Source organism: Heptranchias perlo, chromosome 13, assembly GCF_035084215.1.
Source record: "Heptranchias perlo isolate sHepPer1 chromosome 13, sHepPer1.hap1, whole genome shotgun sequence".
In the NCBI taxonomy this organism is placed as follows: domain Eukaryota; kingdom Metazoa; phylum Chordata; class Chondrichthyes; order Hexanchiformes; family Hexanchidae; genus Heptranchias; species Heptranchias perlo.
Genome location: NC_090337.1, coordinates 32,093,414 through 32,113,149, shown reverse-complemented (window position 1 = coordinate 32,113,149; position 19,736 = coordinate 32,093,414). Strand labels below are relative to the sequence as shown.

Here is a 19,736-nt window from a genome sequence, read left to right as displayed (position 1 = left end):
TCTTCCAACTCTGGTCTACTGTGCATCATTCACTCTGCTCCACCACTGGTAGCTGAAATCTCAGCGTTCATACCTTTTCACTCTGAATCTTTCTTTCTAAACACATTCACCTTGTTGCATCTCTTATCACTTTCAGAAGCCTCCTTAAAGGCGAAAGCCTAAACAGGGGTTAGGCCCTTTGAATATGTCAATTGGGGGCCTAACGCCTGTTAAAGAACCTCTTTGACAAATTGGTCACCTGATGAGTGGGGTTGGCATCAGACTCAAGATTCTTCAGCGGCTTTCAAAAACACCTTCCATCGCCCTCTCCCACCGTCCCCCCTCCCCCATAGCCCGCTCTTACTCCTCTCCTGGGACTTACCTGAGGGCCACTGCCTGCGAGGCAGGCAGCTGAAATTGACGTATCCTGCGGGGCAAGCTGCCTATGGTGGCGCAAACAGAATATGCAGATGAAGCCCTAGGACCCCAATTGTTATTGATCCTCGGGCCTCTTGCTTCAGGCATGGACTCATTTCTACCCTGTGCATTTTTATTATTTCTGCCTCCCAGTGAATAACTTTACTGATTATATCTAGTACCAGAATAGAACCACATTCCCACACATAAATCAATGGTGAAAGTACAACATTTGTCAGGTGAAGGATTTTGGACTTTTCAATATGAACTTTTTATACCAGCTTTTAAAGAAAACAAAAATAATGGACTAGAAACTTAAACATGGCCAAAATCAAAAGGCATGTTGGGAAGCTTGACCAAATTCAAAAGGTACCATGGATTATTATTATTGCTTCAGACTGTTGAAAAGGGAACAAATTGCTGTGGCAAGACTTGCTGTACTTATGGGGAGATAAAACCAAGGTTAGAGATACAGCTGTCTGGTTGGACCTTGGAGAACTGTGGGAAACTGTCATACACATCAGCAAGCTGTTTTGCAGACAGAAGAAAGAGTATAAAAACAGCCATTTTATAATGATTTGTAGAAGAAGAAGAAGAAGCAGTTCAAAGAAGATGTCAACGAAGAATTAACCCCTCGGTCTCCTGAAGCAGAAGAATTAATTATTCTGAGTTTCAAGTTGTACTAGCGGCTAAGGTTGTAAGTATCTCTATCTGTAAAACTGTTGTGTCTTAATGTCAATAAAACCAATTATTTCGAGAAAAAAATGTCAGCCTCTCTTGATTCTGACCTCTCGTACCCTAATGAGTAAAGAGTTAAAAACTCTATACAGGTATTAATGTTTTATTAATAAAAGCATATCAGATTGCCGAAAATAGCTTTCTCGCTGAACATATTTTTCTGTCAAGACAGTATTCTTTCAAAAGTAAGAAATTGATAATATTTTTAGAAATTGAATATCAGTGGCAATAAAACTGGTTCCAATTTCTTCTCTCACTCCCAAATTAAAATACAAAAATAGTTCTAATTCTGGTGATTCGGACAAGGAAAAATGCAATGAGGCAGAACTTGGAGCCAATCGTTATGCCATTAACTGTAATGCCTGGGAATATTATTCTTGGAGGTTTTTTCAGTTTGAGAAAAAGCAATTTGGCATTGGAAGTTGCAGCAGTTTCTGACCATAGAACAGCTAGCAGTAGGAGTGAAATAATAATGAAGAGGAGGAAGACACAGATTGAACAAAGAATAATTCGGTACAATTATAAACTGACAAACAAGCCACAGTGACACACAACTAATAATAGGAAGAAACGTCATTTCTCAAGGGGCATTGGCAAGTGATGTTGCTGGTAATGGGCTAGTTAGTAACAGTGGATGGGTAATGAAAAAGATAATGTTAATGTTCGCTACTGATTCCTGACTCTCTAGGTGCTCATTTACAAGACCTATCTTATTAACAAAGCACTGTACATCATGGCAGCCATTATTTTTCAACTTGTTAGCATCACTGACTGTTGCAATCCTCCTGAACTGTCTAGTTACATTGATAGATTCACCCATCAAATAAGGAGCATTAAAAGTAAATTGCTACCCTGGGTCCACTGAGTACTGATAATTTTAATTTAAGCGACATTGAATGGTTGCAGCAGTTGGTTCAGAAAAGGCAACAGTATCAAAATCTCAACAAGGTAATCACATAACAGTGGCAGTAGGAAAGGCAGCGTGTATAATATTGGATTTTTTTCCCCTTAGTGAAGTTATGCTAAGTAAATCTAGTATTAGAATCTTTTGATTCCTTAGAAATTCAAGCCAAAAGATTTTTTATTTAACTGTATAACCAGCTCTGCACTACGCCAGGGGGTTCCAAAACTAGCCGTCCCTTTCAGATATCCCAAATGTACATCCATTTCATTTGTTGTGATTTCTTAGTTATGAGTTCCAATAAGGCAGCCCATAATAAATATCCAAATATGGAACAAATGATCACCAAAAGAAATCACCACTTCAATGCAATTTTATATCTTTACTAAAGTACTAGAACTTAGTGATTAAGCATGAAATTACTTCAATGATAAGAGAGGATATAACAAGAGGTAAGCAGGCAGTGGAGACTTTATGGATAGAATTAAGAAATAGAAAAGGATTTAAATCTGTAATGGGAGTTGTGTATAGCCCCCCTGGTAGCATCTGTGAAGTGGCAGAATGTATAAATGCAGAGATTAGACAAGCATGTAGCAAAGGCAGAGTGGTTTTAATGGGGGATTTTAACTTCCATATTGATTAGATAAGCTGACGAGCACATGTCAGAAAGGTAGCGAATTTCTTGAGTGTGTTCAGGACAGCTTTCTGCAACAATATGTCCTAGAACCAATAAAGGGGCAGGCCATATTAGATTTAATAATGAGTATTGAGCCAGATTTACTTAACAGCCTAACGATGCATGATTAAGTGAATGGGCAAAACTGTGGCAAATGGATTCACTTTGGACCTTAAAAGGATAGATCAGAGTGTTTTCTAAATGGTGAAAAGCTCTAAACAGTGGAGGTCCAAAAAGACTTAGGGGTCCATGTACATAGATCATTAAAATGTCATGGACAGGTACAGAAAATAATCAAAAAGGCTAATGGAATGATGGCCTTTATATCTAGAGGAATAGAATACAAGGGGATACAAGTTATGCTATAGCTATACAAAGCCCTGGTTAGACCAGACCTGGAGTACTGGGCACCGCACCTTAGGAAGGATATATTGGCCTCGGAGGAAGCACAGAGTGATAGCTGGAAGTCCAGAATGATATCTGGACTCCAAGGGTTAAATTATGAGAGATTATACAAACTATGGATTGTATTCCCTGGAATTTAGAAGATTAAGGGGTGATTTGATCAAATTTTTCAAGATATTAGGGGGAACTGATAGGGTAGATAAAGAGAAATTATTTCCACTAGTTAGGGAGTCTAGGACGAGGGGACATAGCCGAAAAATTAGAGCCAGGACTTTCAGGAGTGAAGATAGAAAACACGCAAAGGGTGGTAGAAGTTTGGAACTCTCTTCCGCAAATGGCAGTTGACGCTAGCTCAATTGTTAATTTTAAATCTGAGATTGATAGATTTTTGTTAACCAAAAGGTATTGAGGGATATGGGGCTAAGGCGAATATGTGGAGTTAGGTCACAGATCAGCCATGATCTCACTGAATGGCGGAATAGGCTCGAGGGGCTAAATGCTCTACTCCTGTTCCTATGTTCTTAAAACCTAAATTGTGATTTATACCTATAATGAAATTATAATTAAATATACTAAGAGAACAGACTGCATCTCTCATTTCAGGCTCTCAAAACATTGCTGGATCAACGCCAGCAAGAACAACAACAACTTGCATTTATATAATACCATTAATGTAGGAAAATGCCCAAAGCTGCTTCGCAGGAGCCGAATCGGACATAAAAATGATACTGAGCCAAAGAGGAGATATTAGGAAGGGTGACTAAAAGCTCAGTCAAAGAGGTGGGTTTTAAGGAGGATCTTAGAGGAGAGAGAGTTACAGAAGCAGAAAGGTTTAGGGAGGGAATTCCAGAGGGCCTGAACGGCTGAAGGCTAATGGTGTGATGAAGGGAGTGAGAGATGCGTAAAAGGCCAGAGTTGGAGGAACACAGAGCTCTCGCTGGGTTGTAGCGCTGGAGGAGGTTACGGAGATAGGGAGGGGTGAGGCCATGGAGGGATTTGAACACAAGTATAAGATTGTTAAATTTGAGGCAATTTGTGGACAGGGAGCCAATGTAGGTCAGCAAGCACAAGAGTGATGGGTGAGTCGGACTTTGCGTGGGTCAGGAGACAGTAGCAGAGTTTTGGATGAGCTTGTTTATGGAGGGTGGCAGTTGGGAGGCTGGTCAGTAGAGCATTGGAATAGTCAAGTCTGGAAGTAACAAAAGCATGGATGAGGGCTTCAGCAGCAGTAGGGTTGAGGCAGGGGTGGAGACAAGCAATGTTACAGAGGTGAAAGTAGGCAGGCTTTGTGATGGAAAGGATATGGACCAGAAGCTCAGTTCAGCGTAAAATAGGATGGCAAGTTTGTGAACATTCTGGTTCAGCCTGAGACAGGAGGATGGCATCAGTGGCGAGTTTGTGGCAGGGGTCGAAGACAATGTATAATTGGAGAGAATTGCAACTCATCCAGTTTTGGATATCGGACAAGCCGGCTGACAACACAGAGGCAGTAGGGGGTCAAGAGAGATGGTGGTGAGGTAGAGTTGGGTGTTGTCAGTGTACATGTGAAGCCTGACATGTGCCATCATTTTAGCATGGCAGCGGGAAGTCAGTGGGTGGGTGGATTTGCGCGTGGGGAACCTGGAAGCAAAATGAGTGCGTTTAAATCTGCGATCGTATCTCAATTGCAGTCAATTACCTTTGCTTCCGGGTTTTGCATCTCCAAGCTGTGCAGCAGGCCCACTGCACACCCGAATAATGCGATTTAAAGCCCACTATTTAAAGGGCCAGTCCATGAATGGATTTTGAAGGAGAAAGGGGAAAGGGAGTTCAGGATAGCAAAGGCTGCACCCAGGTTTACTGATGTTTCACTGGAAGTACTGCTGGACGCAGTGAGAAGCAGGAGGGAGGTAATTTACCCAAGCGATGGGTCCTGGTTCTGCCACCAAGAAGGCATAGCTGGAGGTGGCAGGAGAGGTGAGCAACAGGAGCACAGTGCCCAAGTCTTGGCTACAGTGCAGAAAGCAGTTTAATGACCTAACCAGGTCAGGAAAAGTGGGTACATTTGCTGATTCGCTCACAGCATGTGAAATGCAACACCCCACCTCACACTGTGTTGGTAAGCCTACTCCATCACATCACTCCTCCCACCCACTTAAGTTTCAGCATCTGCTATCCTTCACTTTCTATGCACTTCCTCACCTCCCCATTTATCTACCCTCCACTGCCACTCACCCCAATCCTGATAGTCATCGTCTGATGCATCTGTTTCATTGTGAGCCTCACCAAATGCAATGCATCCATTGGGTGAATACATCACCTTCAGTGAATACATCACCTTCAGTCACTCACAGGCCTGCTTTTTCTCCCCTTGTAGGAGAAGAAAGTGCAAAATGCAAGGGAGAGGGAGAGGACTGGAGGCGGACTACCACAAACAGTGCAACTGACAGATGCAGAGGAGTAGGCCATGGAGATAAGTCACACCATTGCATGCCTCTCCGTCGGAGATGGAGAGACTGGGAACCCACAGATGGTGACAGAACTTTAACATCTTTCACTGAATTGATTTTATCAATGATTGAACTGTTCCAGACTTCAGTATGGTCAGTGGAAAGATTGTCAATCTTCCGATGAATATCAGCTTCTGTTGTCTTCCAGGGCCTTCACACCGTCAAGAGGAAGATGTGCCACGCACACTCTCCACAATAGTGGGGAGGATGCAGGAGTCCAACTCCATCGCTAGTGGATTGGTGGCGCAGATAAGCGTGGGAATGGTAGCCTCCACTGAGTCTCAAGCACGGGTCTCAAATGAGTCCATGCAGGCCACGGCAACGGCCGCGCGGATTCTGGATGCCAACATGTCTGTCGCCTCAAACAGGCAGATACTTTAGCCGTGGCTTAGAAGGTGGCACATCTGCTCACCAGCCTGCTGGCCAGCAGGATGGTGGGAGTGATATTGCACTGGCCCGGGAAAGGGATATTGGCAAAAGGAGGCAGGGAAGTGGGGACTCCACTCAAAGCACTCCCATGTTTCACCTGTTGCGCCCTCCTCAACCAGTACCCGCAATACTGCCTCCTCTCCCGATGGCAGAGTCTGCCCCTACACAGGTGCAGGTGGAGCAGTCTTTGTCGAGGCCCTCAAGGACTCCAAAGCCCAGAGGTTGTAGGCCGAGAGCCTCTAAGCAGAGATCTGTGCAACCTGCCACTACCTCAGCTGAAGCCACAGGGGATGCACCACGTAGAAGGGGTAGAAAGAGAAAGGCTAAGCAATTGTAATTCACCAAGGGTATGCACAAGGGCATTGGACAAGCTGTCATGGTGTTAATTTATATATTTTTTTTATGGCACATTAAATTTAATAATTATGACCATCACTGCCATGTCATGGCCATTATTGAGTCCCTTTTGTGAATTCGCCCTTTCATGTGCTTCATCATGAATGCCAAGACATTATGCCACCCATTGGGGCACGTGTGCAATGGGTGTATGCGTGATTGAAGGACTGTTTTGTGCAAACGGACGGTGGGGTGGGAGGTGGGGGGTGTTCCAGGCGGCCTGAGTATTTCAAAGTCTTCAATTTGTTCATCTTATTATGAGATGCTGTTAGAGATGAGGGAATCCCTGGCATCACGGGCAGCAATGTGCGCTGCTGCTCTGGTGATGGATTCCCCACCTTCATTTTCCTCCTCCTCCTCTTCTTCAATGTTGCCACCAGATGAGGATGCTTGATGAGCGGATTCGACCTCCTCCACCTGTAACCCTTTCTGCTGCGCGATATTGTGCAGGACGCAGCACATGACGATTATTCTGCACACCCTCACTGGCGAGTACTGAAGGGCTCCCTCAGATTTAACTAGGTACCTGAAGCGCATCTTCAACATTCCTATGGCTTGTTCAATGAGAGACCTGATGGTGATGTGGCTCTGGTTATATCACTGCTGTGCCTCGTTGGTGGGGTTTCTCACAGGTGTCATGAGCCACATCTGCAGGGGAAATCCCTTGTCTGCAAGGAGCCATCCCTTAAGTCTGTCTTCTGTGTGAAGTGGTCAGGGATGTTGGACTCTTGTTAAATGAATGAATCGTGACTGCTGTCAAGTAATCTGGAACACACCTGCAGAAATTGATGGTTGCACACAAATGTGCACTGATGGAGTGATATCCTTCTCGGTTGATGAACAATCGTGGCTCATGTGGAAGTCCTCAGATTGCTAAGTGTGTGCAATCAATTGCACTTTGCACCCATGGTAAGTCAGCCAGAGAGTTGAAACCCACTGCCCTCTCAGTCTGACTGATGTCATCAAGGGGGAAGTTGAAGTAGTTAGATGCCCTGGCAAACAAGCCATCTGTCACCTCTCATATACACTTATGTGCAGACGACTGAGACACCCTGGAGGTGTCACTGGTGGCGCCCTGGAACGATCCGGAAGTGAAGAAATTGAGGGCAGTGGTGACTGCGATGGGCAATGCGTGGTCATTAAGTCTAGTTAGGAGCAGCTCTTCATGAAGGAGCCTTCAAATGTCTGCGACCACCTGCCGACACAATCTCAGCCTGCGTAGGTGCTGTTCCTCAGAGAGGTCCAGGAATTTCAGCCCCTGCCTGTAGGCCCTCTCACGTGGGTCGTGCCACCTGCGATGTCAGCCCCTCCATTGGTCCTCTCTCTGCTCTTCTCCAGTTCCCTGTGGCGCATCTCTGTCTTGTGCAGCTGCAGATCCCAGAACTGCACAACATGCCTGCCGCGGATGGCGATGTGCCTCCTCCTCAGATGTACAGTGGGATACATCCATTGTGCTTCCCATCCTGACGTTGTCAGTTTGAGGTGCTCCAAAATGTAGGTAAATTTGTCTGAACACAAGAATTTTCAGTCTCAACAAAGAAATCTCAGTCTAAACACAAAGAACTCCCAGCCAAAGGTTTGTCTGAGAGAACTGAATGCCCAGCTCAATAACCTTCTATTGAGAGGTGTCAATCACTGGTTTAAAGGGCCAAATGACCTTCGGCTGCAACTCGCTCCGTTTCAATGGCATGTTTCAGAAACCATGGGAGACACGTTCAGGAGAAGTTAAATCTGTTTGTGTTGCAGAATCCACAAAAAGTTAAGTACCTAAAGTGTTTCAACTACCTGAATTGGCCCTTTAATTATTGGCCCGCCAGCTTTAAATGGGGACGGGGTTTCTGGCTTTCAGTTGTGCCTGCGCATCCAAACACGCCTGGGTTAAGCCCGGAAATGGGCACGTTGGAGCCGGAATGCAGTCCCACGTCGCAAAACCGGTACTTTATCCTCCCACCCACCCCCAACCCACCCGTTCTTGGGGGTTAAAATTACCCCATTGCCTTTGGATTATTTTGCCAATGAGTAGCATGTAAATGAGAAATAGGAGACCAAGGATATATCCATGGGGGACTCCAAAGGTAATGATGCAGGAATGGGAAGAGAAGCCATTCCAGGAGATTATCTTGCTACGGCTGGGTAAGTAAGAGTGGAACCAGGCATAAATAACTGTTGTGGGTTATTTAAATTTCTATTAGGATACAATGGAACACTTTTAGAATGACTTCTTCACCCAGAGAATGATCAACACTTGGACTGATTTTCAGGTAGGGCAAATGAGGTGAAAAACTTAGGTCACTCAAGATAAAGTTAGATGACACAATTGGGAGCTGTAAATTTTTATTCTGAATGGTTGTGCTAAAATGGGGCAAATGGCTTGCCTCTTTTGTATCTATTTTGTGATGTTGATTGAAATTCATTTGCCACAATAGTATTTCACTATGTCAGGAGCTAGTTGATGCTAGCCAGTAATTCCCAATTTGATGAAACAGAGGAAGCAGAATGTTCAAGTTCAGTTGCAGTAAACAGTCATCACAAAACTTTTGACAAACTGCGGTCAATTTTAGGTCAGTATAATTAATTAAGAGATTTTGTCAATTCACCCAAGAGACTTGGCAACTTAAGACTGAAGGCAATAGTTTTCATTGATCTGTGAGTCACATTTTACTGATCCTTATCACCAATGATAAGAGGTCCTGTATAAGCTGAATAAGCTTAACTCAGCTATCGCTGCCCACTACAATCTATAATACTCCACTGGATTGAATCATAAGACACATTAAGCTGTGAAAGAAAAGTACCACAATAACTGGCTTTAATACATTAAAAAATGCAAATATTGATTTAAGAGAAAAATCACGATATGATGGATTATGGTAAATAAACCATGCAAGGCACAGCCAACGTAACTTGTGGCTGCAGTGCTTAGGAATTATGCAGCTCATGCCAATTAGCTTATTTTCATGTCCTAATATATTTTACATCTATAGATCACATACAACGCTTATCTAAAGTTAAACTCTGATAAATAACTCATTAATAAGTGGCACAACAATTTGGTTGGTTGGATTTCCTAATCTCTACTAGGCTATCACCAGGAATTGATAAGGCAATGTCATGTGCTTCCTAATTGGTACAAGGGTAACAGCAGAGAGAGAGTGATACCAGGCCACAACACACATCTTCTACGTGCTGTCTATAAAGGGCCATTGGAAGAAACTCAGGAATAAGTCACCTTCTCTGATGCAGAGGGGAAAAGGAGAAAAATAATAAAAATAACACACAAAAGAGAATTATTGCCTAGATGCTTGTTCAATAAATGTGCACTGTTCTATCTTTTCTATAACGAATGTCAAAAAAATTAAGAACAGATTTTAGGGGTCATATGAAAAATTGGCAATGTTTCAATCAATTTAAAGTTACTTTCCATAAGTAATGCATGTAAAATAACTAGTAGGATTCTTTTGAAATTATAAACCTTCATGTTGTGGAAGTACTCAGTAAACAGAATCAGGACTAATGGATTTCTGCACAACAGTGCAGTAAATCTTGATTTTGAAAAATAATTTCAACCAATTAAACCCTCAAGGCTTTTTCCAGTTGGCCTACCCCGACCTCAAGTCAGTAAAACATTTCTCCTATTACAGTTGAAATGTAAACAGAGAAGAAAGATATGCTGAAAAATGAAGCACATTTAAGGAACGATTTATGCAACATATGTGGGTTTACAACAGTGATTTAAGTGCACCATGTGTCATGCCTGAAACCATTCTCCAATGCTACCACACATTGCTGCTTCCAGCATCAGCGTCCTTGTGGCCTCTTTAAGAAGGTCAAACTTGTGCCAATTGTGTTGAATAATGGCAGTTCTATGCAGATATTTATTGCCTTCAGAAGCTGATTGAAACTGTCCAAACTCATTTCATTTATTGAATTTTTAAAGTGCCATTTTGAAAGGACCATAGTGTTGTCCCCCTGATCTACAAGTGACATAACCTCAGGACATCCCAAAGCGTTTTACAGCCAATGGAGTACTTTTTTTTTGAAGTGTAGTCACTGTTATAATATAGAAAATGCAGCAGCCAATTTGTCCCACAAACAGCATTGTCTGAGATAATCACCAGATGTTGGCTGAGGACTAACTACTGGCCAGGACACTGGGGAGAACTCCCCATAGCTTCTTTGAATGGAGGAAGAAGGCCATTGGACCTATTATGTCCACCTGAGAGGGCAGACAGAGCCTCAGCCTCAATGGAAAGACGGTACCTCCGACAGTGCAGCACTCCCTCAGTACTACACTGAAATGTCAGCCTCGATTATGTACTCAAGTCTCTGTAGTAGCACTTGAACCCACAACCTTCTGACTCGGAGGCAAGGGTGCACCTATTATACAGGCAATCATTTGAATGCTGGTGATAAATGCTGTGACTCATTCAAATCAACAAGGCAAACTGTGTAGGCTCTATATGGTGTTTACCTATAAATAGCACTCGGTGGAATTTCAACCTTCAGGGCTGCTTTATCTATGACAATGAAAGTGGCAGTGGAGCTCAGCTCTGGATCTTTCCAAAAACAAGGGGACATAGCTGGTACGAGCCAATATGCCATCCATTAAAGCATCAGAGAGGTCACAAGTTCACGATTCTAACATCACCACATTTCTATTTAATTCAGTAAGGATCAGCAGCAACAGAAGTTATAACTTATAACAGAGCTTTATAACTTTCCCACAATCAAGGCATGAAAGAATGCATATAATACAGCCATCTGAAAGCCAGTACACTGGGCAGAGCCATACTTCAACAGAAGTTCATTCTACATGAACATGCAAAGAATCTGCACCACTGAATCAAATTCATACACAGAGATACGCACATCCATGGCAGCACTCACAACAAGCATCTTGAGACAAAGCAGCATGCCACAACTCTTTCAAGTAGAGGACAGGTTTGAAGATAGGTTCCTAGGGGACTGTGCTTCTCTACTGCAGCCCTGGCTCCTGACATCGGCCCTCATCCTCAAGCCCCTGCACACTGCCACTAGGAGTCTCATTGAACAGATCTTTGTGGTTTAGAAGCAAGGCTTCCAATTATTAGACTGCTTATGAGCAAAATTCATCTGGGCAAGTCTATTGTTCATAACATTAAAAAGTTCTAACGTGAGATTGTTGCTAATGATTTTTAAAACTTCCCTTTGTCTGGTTTATTATTTTAGTATTTACAGGAACATACGAAATTAACGGGCAGGAAAAAACCGGCTGGTCTGTCAAGCCTACCCCACACCATGATGGAAGGAGCATTATGACTAAACACTACTTCCCTACCCTCCCACCTCCCTCCCAATACAAGCATAGGATTTGGTAGCTAGAGGAATAGCTCGTAAGATCAAGTGACTGAAAACAGAAGACACAATGAAACTTGACTAAGAACTTGATCAAGAAGCCAAGAAAATTGCAAAAGTGACAGAAATGAAAAGTTGGATGAGGCACAACAGTCAAAGGAAGCAGTAAAGTGACATGATCAACAGGGACTGTGAACATTCAATGGAATATTTTCAACACCCTTTTTTAATATAAGACAAAAAAATATAATTTGTGAGGAGAAAATTGCAAAAGGATATGAACAGAAAATTTCAGTACATTGACAAATGGTAGCCAAACAGAAATAGATGAAGATTTCAACTCTGAATCAGAGTAGAGCTTAGTGAAATTACAGTATATCAAGCAAAGAATGCAGCAATCTATTTGAAGTGAAGCAGGTCTGCATATTTCTTATATCAGGCCATCGTCATAATCTAACAGTCACTTCAGAAGGACTGGCAATGAAGCCTTAGTTAATTGCAACATAAAAAGCCAAAACTCTTTACACTATTGACTACCACAACAACCTAGTTTTGTCCCTCATTGGAAAGCCTCTCTTCACCACCCCTAATGCCATTAACCCAGATCTCAGAAAGAATCATGTAGATTTCTGACAAAAAAAGCCGTGTGTTGACAAGGTATTTTGTCTATGACAAGAAGTGGAAAAATGCCTGCAATTTCAAATTCCATGTTTCACCAGCCGTATCGATTTTAAGCCTGCATTTGACTTTATGCATAGATAGACTTCTGGAAGCTCTTACCTAATTTTAAAATATGTATCCATCATCAAACACTCATATGAGTCATCTAATTGCTGAGCAAAAGTATAATATTTTGTGATTACCTCCATAGTTTGGGACATTGACGGACTAGGACACCAGGTACCCACGACAGTGGTCTAATTCAAGTCCTTCAATGTAACAGAAAACATTAGATAAATGTAAACATTTTCAGATTTTTTTTCAACCAATAGTGCCCACCATAAGAAATTCTGGCTGCCATAGCTATGTCAAAATAACACTGGTGGCACAGGATTTGCCTGCCTGGAAATTAACACTACACGTAATCAAAGTAACATTAACAAACTTAATATCAAAGTTCTTTTAATCAGATCATATTCCCACACAAACAAAATTTTGAAAATACAATATTGTTGCAGTGTCAGTCATAGAACAAGGTAGAACGTGGGAATTATAGACTAGTTAGTTAATACTTGTAATTGGGACAAAGTTGTAGAGTATTTAACAGGAATCTATCAGCATTCATATGAAGAATGAAGAGGCTGGGAAGAATTAAGAATCAGTTGGCTGTGTCTCATCAATTTACTGGAATTAATTGAAACATTTCCTGGATTACTTTAAAATTTTGCATAAAGTATTATCATTCAAATGCATTAAGTGTTCGTATGCTAATATCGCACACAATGATCAAAATTTTATAAATGACACAAGTACATTGTACAGTATTGTGTGGCTACAGAGCTTTATAATCCAATAAAAATGAATAAAAAGCCTGGGCTTTTTATTGAATAGTATTGTTTGACTTCTATAAATAATTGAAGATCATTTCAAACTCTATTGGACAGAGGTACAAAAGCACACATTTTAAGCATTATGCAGGAATAAGAAGAAAATAAGAGGAAGGTGTGAATTGTGACTTAAACATCACTTCACAAATAAACAGTTTTACAACAGGTGCCACTCCATGGTGCTACTCAAAGTGAGTCAGCATATATGCTGTTTTATAACAATAGGGGAGTTTATGCTGATGTAGAGGATAATATCAGGGGCACTGATTTATAGTGAGTGAATTATTCTAATTCCATTTTTATTAAATGGTATTCTGGGATTTTTACAGGTGCTTTAGGGATTGAATTTCACAACTCTGTCTATTATTCTTTAAAAAACATAAATGAATGGTTTTTATTATATATTTGTATTTTCTTTACTTATATATTTAATTTTTTTATCTTTTACCTGTTTTAAAGCTGAGAATATGCATCAAGATTGTATGGAAGATGTACAGCGGGTGTTACATTTTGAGGCTCTGAAATTCTGCAGGGTTCTCCCGATCTCCCACTGTAACAAGTTTAGGATAGCCATTTTTAGCTATTTAAGGCATTTCTCCAGAGGTCCCATATTGGAGAACCTCCACAGAAATTCAAGTTGCTAGAGCTTAGCAGTACTGAGCGGGGTCTTGCTGCACTGGGTGTGACCCTGGAGATAGCTTTAGAGATGATACTACAATTTAGTAGTACTGGGAGATGGTCAAATCCTATCAGCAGCAGGGTGAGGGTTTAGAGTTTGAAGTTGGGCTGCTGGGATTTGGCAACATGTGAGGTGAAAGCTTTGATCTGCCATCAATGTGGAGGGGAAACCTGGGGATGGGCAGAACTCAAGAGTAGAAGTGGTTTGGCTCACTTGTGGATGCCTGGGGGGGTAATTTTAACCCCCAAGAACAAGTAGACTGGGGCGGATGGGTAGTAAAAGTGGTTGAATTCTTCAGTCAGACTGCATCCCAGCTGCAACGAGCCCACTTCTGGGTTTAACCCAGGCGCATTAGGACGTGCAACAGAAACCTGGAAGTCCCGTCCCTACTTAAAGCCGGCGGGCCGATAGTCAAAGGGGCAATTTGCCTCATTGTGATAGTTGAGGGAGTTAATTTTTTGTGTATTCCGATTCACGTCAGACGAGAAGGGCCGGATCCATCCCCACAATGGCGAACCCCCCCCAACCGATGGCCGAGACCCCTCCATATATCCGAACTCCTGACCCCCGATTTTCTCTCAACGTCCTCCGATCTTCTGACCATCTGATGACCTCCTGGCCCACAACGTCCTCCTCGGCCCACCGCCACCCCGCCCCACCCCGCAACACCCTCCACAGCCCATGATCTCTCCCTCCCTCCTCTCTGACTCCTCCCCAACAGCTAGTCAGCCTGTCAATCAGGCTGGCTGCCGGGCACGAAACCAGGTAGTAAAATTTATTGCCCTCATCAAGGTCGCGATTGCAGATTGCCACTCACCAACTTTACTTCTGGGTTTCGCGTTCGATTATCTTACCCCCACCCTGCCCCTTCCCGCCTCCATGTAAAAATCATGCCCCTGGTGTCTGTCAGCTGAGGGGAGTGAGAGTGCATGGACCTGACAACACTATGGGAAAGAGGTAGAGGCAACCAAGGCTCATTTCTCTGGTTTGTAACTTTTGAATAGATCTTCGCAAACATTAAATTTGGTGTTTTTGTGATTGGTTTGTGGAAATGTATTTCGGTGTCTCCCTCTCTTTTTTCTGTCTCCCTCTCGCTGAATCTCACAAGTATCGGTAATTAGAATATTTACATTTTCTAACACTCAACAAAACACGATTGATAATCAAGTGATAAATAGAGGCTTTACGGACGATTGTAACTGTTCCTGCCGAACAGGAAACAGGCGGAAGTGGCTGGGCCATCCGATTTACACCCCGTAAAAACGAGCGGTCAATCCACTGCCGACCATTTTAAGTGGCATACAGAGGGGGATGGAGGGAGGGATATGTAGCTCACCGTGTTTGAACTATAGCATGTGATTAACGTATAAACTGACATTTGACTTGGAATTCAGCAGAGAGTTTCCAGCAAAAAATAGTGAAAACTATTCGGAAATTGCAAATTATTTCACAGTATACCAACATATATCTTTTCTGGGATTTACATCAGTTGGATCAGAATTCATAAACTATAATTGGTCATTTTAGTACTCACAGCAAAAGATATTCTGTTACTAATGATAGTAAGGCCGTAGATTACCTTATTTTGCATTGTTGCACCTGTGCTAGCAACTTTGCAACCCAAAGGCAAAAGATTTATTTTATACAAAGCAAGCTGTAACTCTCTCCAGCTTGCTGGCCAAAAAGCACATTTATATGGAGCTACTGATGAAGTACTCATTCCCTCAAACTGGAGGGTGTGCTTGGGGTCTCAGATGGGTTAAGTGCAACTAAATGCTTGTCTACTTTTTCTCTGCTTATGAGAACACAAACTCATTTCTTCACAATGTGCATTAAGGGCACTTACATCTTGTTGTATGAATCGTGTGACAGATGGACTTAGGCAGGTTTTAGAGCTAAAAATGGAAACATGATGGCATGTAATTTCCCAGCTGACTGGCAATTTGCTCTTGAATGTTTGAGCTGGGGAGGTGAATTTGCTTACCGTTCTCACATACCTACCGTGCGGGCACAGGACATTTTTTAGCGAGGAAATTCACTTCACCTGAGCTTCCTCCCGCTTTTTGAGCTTTCTCCCGATCCGCCGCTGAGTGCTCATTGGCCTCATTTGCATATGTCAACGTGACAGCCAGTGGCGTGGCAGCTCTGTGTTTCCTGGGTTTGCCCTGCTATTGCACTCTGGGTAAGTTAGAGTGAGACATACAAGAGGCAGCAGCAGCCAGAATCATCTGATCAAGGCGGGAATGAGGGGGGTAATTTTAACCCCTCCAGGTCGGGCAGGGGGAGAAGCTGGAGGGTGGGGTGTTAAAAATTCAAATAAGGGAAACCCAACCCCGACCCGCTTCCAACGTGCCCAGTTCCGGTTTTAATGAAGGCAGGTTGGGGTGCAGGCGATTAATCTGCTCTCCGGAGGTGGGTCCCTAATTTAAATATTTTAATGAGGTTGCTTGCCTCAAATATTAGCTCTGTTTCAGAGTTAACGCTGGCCGGCCGGGTTTCCCACGCCCAGGCCTCAGCAGCTGAAAGGAGGCAAGAATGGCTGGATCCAACAGGAGACTGCCTTTCCAGCACTCTTTGTTGGCCAGGAGGAGTAGGACTGCTTCCCCTGACCAATCACTCCAGGCCCACTTCCGATGTCCCACCTCCCCGCAGTATCTCCAGGCCCCACCTTGATGTCGGTCTGTGGCCTGGTGCTGCAGGCCTTCCCACCCGACAGCCAACCAGCCTCTCAATCTGGCTGACTGCTGTTGGGAAACTGATTCAAAAATTTAAATCAGGTCCTACTATTAAGTTTGTAAGGACCTGCACGAAACCCGGATTTCTGGATTTCCCGGCTGCTATACCTCACTTCACCAAAGAGGCAATTCTATGACCTGCTGCAGGAAGATCTGAAACCACATTCGTCTGCTCTCTATGGCTATGAAAGTGACCACTGGCCTCAGCTTCTATGGCACAGGGTTATTTCAGGCAGTCACAGAGAATCTCAGCAACACTAGCTAGGCAGCAGTATGGACATGCATTTGTCAGGTCACTGATTCCCTTAACATTAGAACAGCCCAATTCATAGCCTTTAGAATTACAACAAGGTGGTAGAGGGAAAGGGCCATACAGTTTCATGGGGTAACTTGCTTCCCCAAAGTCCAGGGTGCAATTGATGGGACACACATTGCATTGATGGCACCTATAGAACACCCACTCAGCTTTATGAACAGGAAGGGACTCCAGTCCCTCAGTACAGATGGAATGTAACAACAATCAGAGGATACTCCATGATGTCTTCATACATCATCATTTGGCCCACTCTGACCTCTTCAGGAAAGAGAATCAGATCCACAGATGGCTTCTAGGTGTGAAAGCCTACTTCCTGCTCCCATGGCTGATGGATGATCCTCAAACAGAGTGACGCGAACAGCATCAGAGGAGTACTATAATGAGGCACATGCAACTACCAGGCCAATGATTGAGATGACCATCGGAGGTGTGGAAAGCATGCTTTCGCTACCTGGACAGGTTGAGAGGGAATCTGCAGTTGCTGTAGATCAGATGTCCAGAATAGTGATAGCCTATTGTGCCCTTCACAACTTTGCCATTCAGGAAGGGCTGTACCTTGAATTGGCTGAGAAGGAGGTCCTGACACTGATGGATCCAGAATACTGTTGGAATAGACCATCAGGATGATGTGCACTCAGAGGAGTCCTCCTGGACTGCTGCAAGGGGCATTAAAGGACAGATCCTTTTGGAAGTATTCTCCTTCATCTAACTCAGTCCATCTTGGACACCAGAGCCTGACCTCCTTCTACCCCACTTGCAAATAAAGAGACATTTTTTCAATCCAATACTCATCCTACCACACAAGACCACATCAGCCCTCTCGCCACATCATGACTGTGCCAGTACTCATCACCTGAGTGAAGACATCAGCACCCAATGATTGCACCATTTCCTGTATGACTGTAATCTCCATAAATAAGAAAGCGCCATATCAGTGCACTGTCTATTTTAATGCAATAATAAGAGTGAAATGAAAGAGCCAAGTACTGTTGCTCACTTACCTGTTCTGTTTGTCCCCCAGTCTGCTGCTGACCAGTCCTTTAAAAGGCTGCACAGAAATTTCAAGGTAGTTCAGCTGCATACATCTGTTTTGCATGGGTTTACACCAAGGACTGCGCCAATGGGAATGTAAAAGAGCAGACCTAGGAAACCCATGTGTAACTCCCTTTGCTGGCCAACAGTTGGTGCAATTTTGTCTCTCTCTCTAAATGGGCAACAGCAGGATAGCTCATTTCGAGGAAATTCTAGGCTGTGACTTTCTCCCTGAGCAGACCAACTATCCAAAGGGACACTTACATAGGCCCGGAATTTCCTCAAAGCTGATCTCGCTCTGTCATCATAACTTTGCCAGAAACCCTACATCTGACGCACTTCCAGGGAAGTTATGACAACGAAGCAGGAGCAGGAGCAGGAGCAGCTTTGAGGAAATTCCAAGCCATAAGGTTTTCCCAGCAGAATTTTCTCTGTAACAAATCTAGAACTTTGACAGAAATTCTGCAGCTAATCTTTTCTTCCTTCTGACATCCCTCTGTCAGATTCAATATATGTCCAAAGAAAATTGAGGCTGATACACAGACCAAGAACCACATGCAGAATGCTTGAATGGACGATGTTAACAATTCCGTGAAATTACACGTTTTGAATTAAGTCTCTTAGCCGTGAAAATGCCTGAAACACGCTGCTCATATCTGCGTACATGCCATGAGTTTTAAAGATGTGTATTATTAATTAAATTGAGTACCAGAGATCACCAGAGTCGTTTAAACACTCTGTGCCCAAAGAGGTTACACAAATTGTGGAGCTAATTAAGCCCTCTCTCATAGAAGGAACATATTTATTACTCATGCGACTGGCAGAACTACATCTTCTGTTCTCTATGCCAAAGTTACAGGCGGAATCATACAGCACAGGAGGAGGCCATTCAGCCCATCATGCCTATGCCAGCACCTCTAATCATATTAAAGAGAGGAGGAACAGTGTCAGTTCAACTGGACACAAGTAGCAAGCGAATCTGACCAGTTAAAGTTAGATATTAGTTTAGTATAAACTCTACTTCTTCAGTTATTGAGTTGCCTTAATTTGCTTGATTATTTTTGGTACAGTTCTTATTACATCAAGCAAAAAGCAAATATTGTATAGTCAACTTCCTGTTGGTGAGTCTCAGTCTCCCAACTGAATTTCTATAATATTACATCTGTCAAAGCAATTACTTGTTGAAAACTGTCAGCAAAGGAATCTAAGTACAAATTGAAGAGACAGTGACAGAGCAGAGAAAAATGCATGAAGTTGAGTACAATACATTCATTACAACCTGAAAAATAATTTGGAGCAATTTAGGAGGCTATCCGTTGAACAAAGCAGTGCATATCAAATCCAGCAGAAACTGGAATTCTATTAAAGAAAGTGATGTGGTAAATTTCAGCAGTTGTTTTCCAGGATAAAATCAGATAGCTATAATACTGCAACAAAATAAATCATGGAAACAAATGTGCTGCCTTTTTCATAGTTTGTACAACTATTACTCCATTTGTCAGCTGTGGTTCAGTTGGTAGCACTCTCACCTCGTCAGAAGCTGGTGGATTCAAGTCCAACTCCAGAGACTTGAGCACAAAATCTAGGCTGACACTCCTGTGCAATACTGAGGGAGTGCTGCGCAGTCGGAGCTGCCATCTTTCAGATGAGATGTTAAACCGAG

At 43.0% G+C, this 19,736-nt stretch overlaps 1 long non-coding RNA gene across 1 annotated transcript; it reads left to right on the top strand.

Annotated features, from left to right (window-relative positions):
• The first annotated feature begins 928 nt into the window (after positions 1 to 928).
• On the top strand, positions 929 to 6,469 carry LOC137331477 (uncharacterized). The gene is made up of 2 exons (XR_010965492.1): positions 929 to 1,093; positions 5,473 to 6,469. It is a non-coding gene; the product is annotated as an uncharacterized lncRNA (long non-coding RNA).
• The last annotated feature ends 13,267 nt before the right edge of the window (positions 6,470 to 19,736 follow it).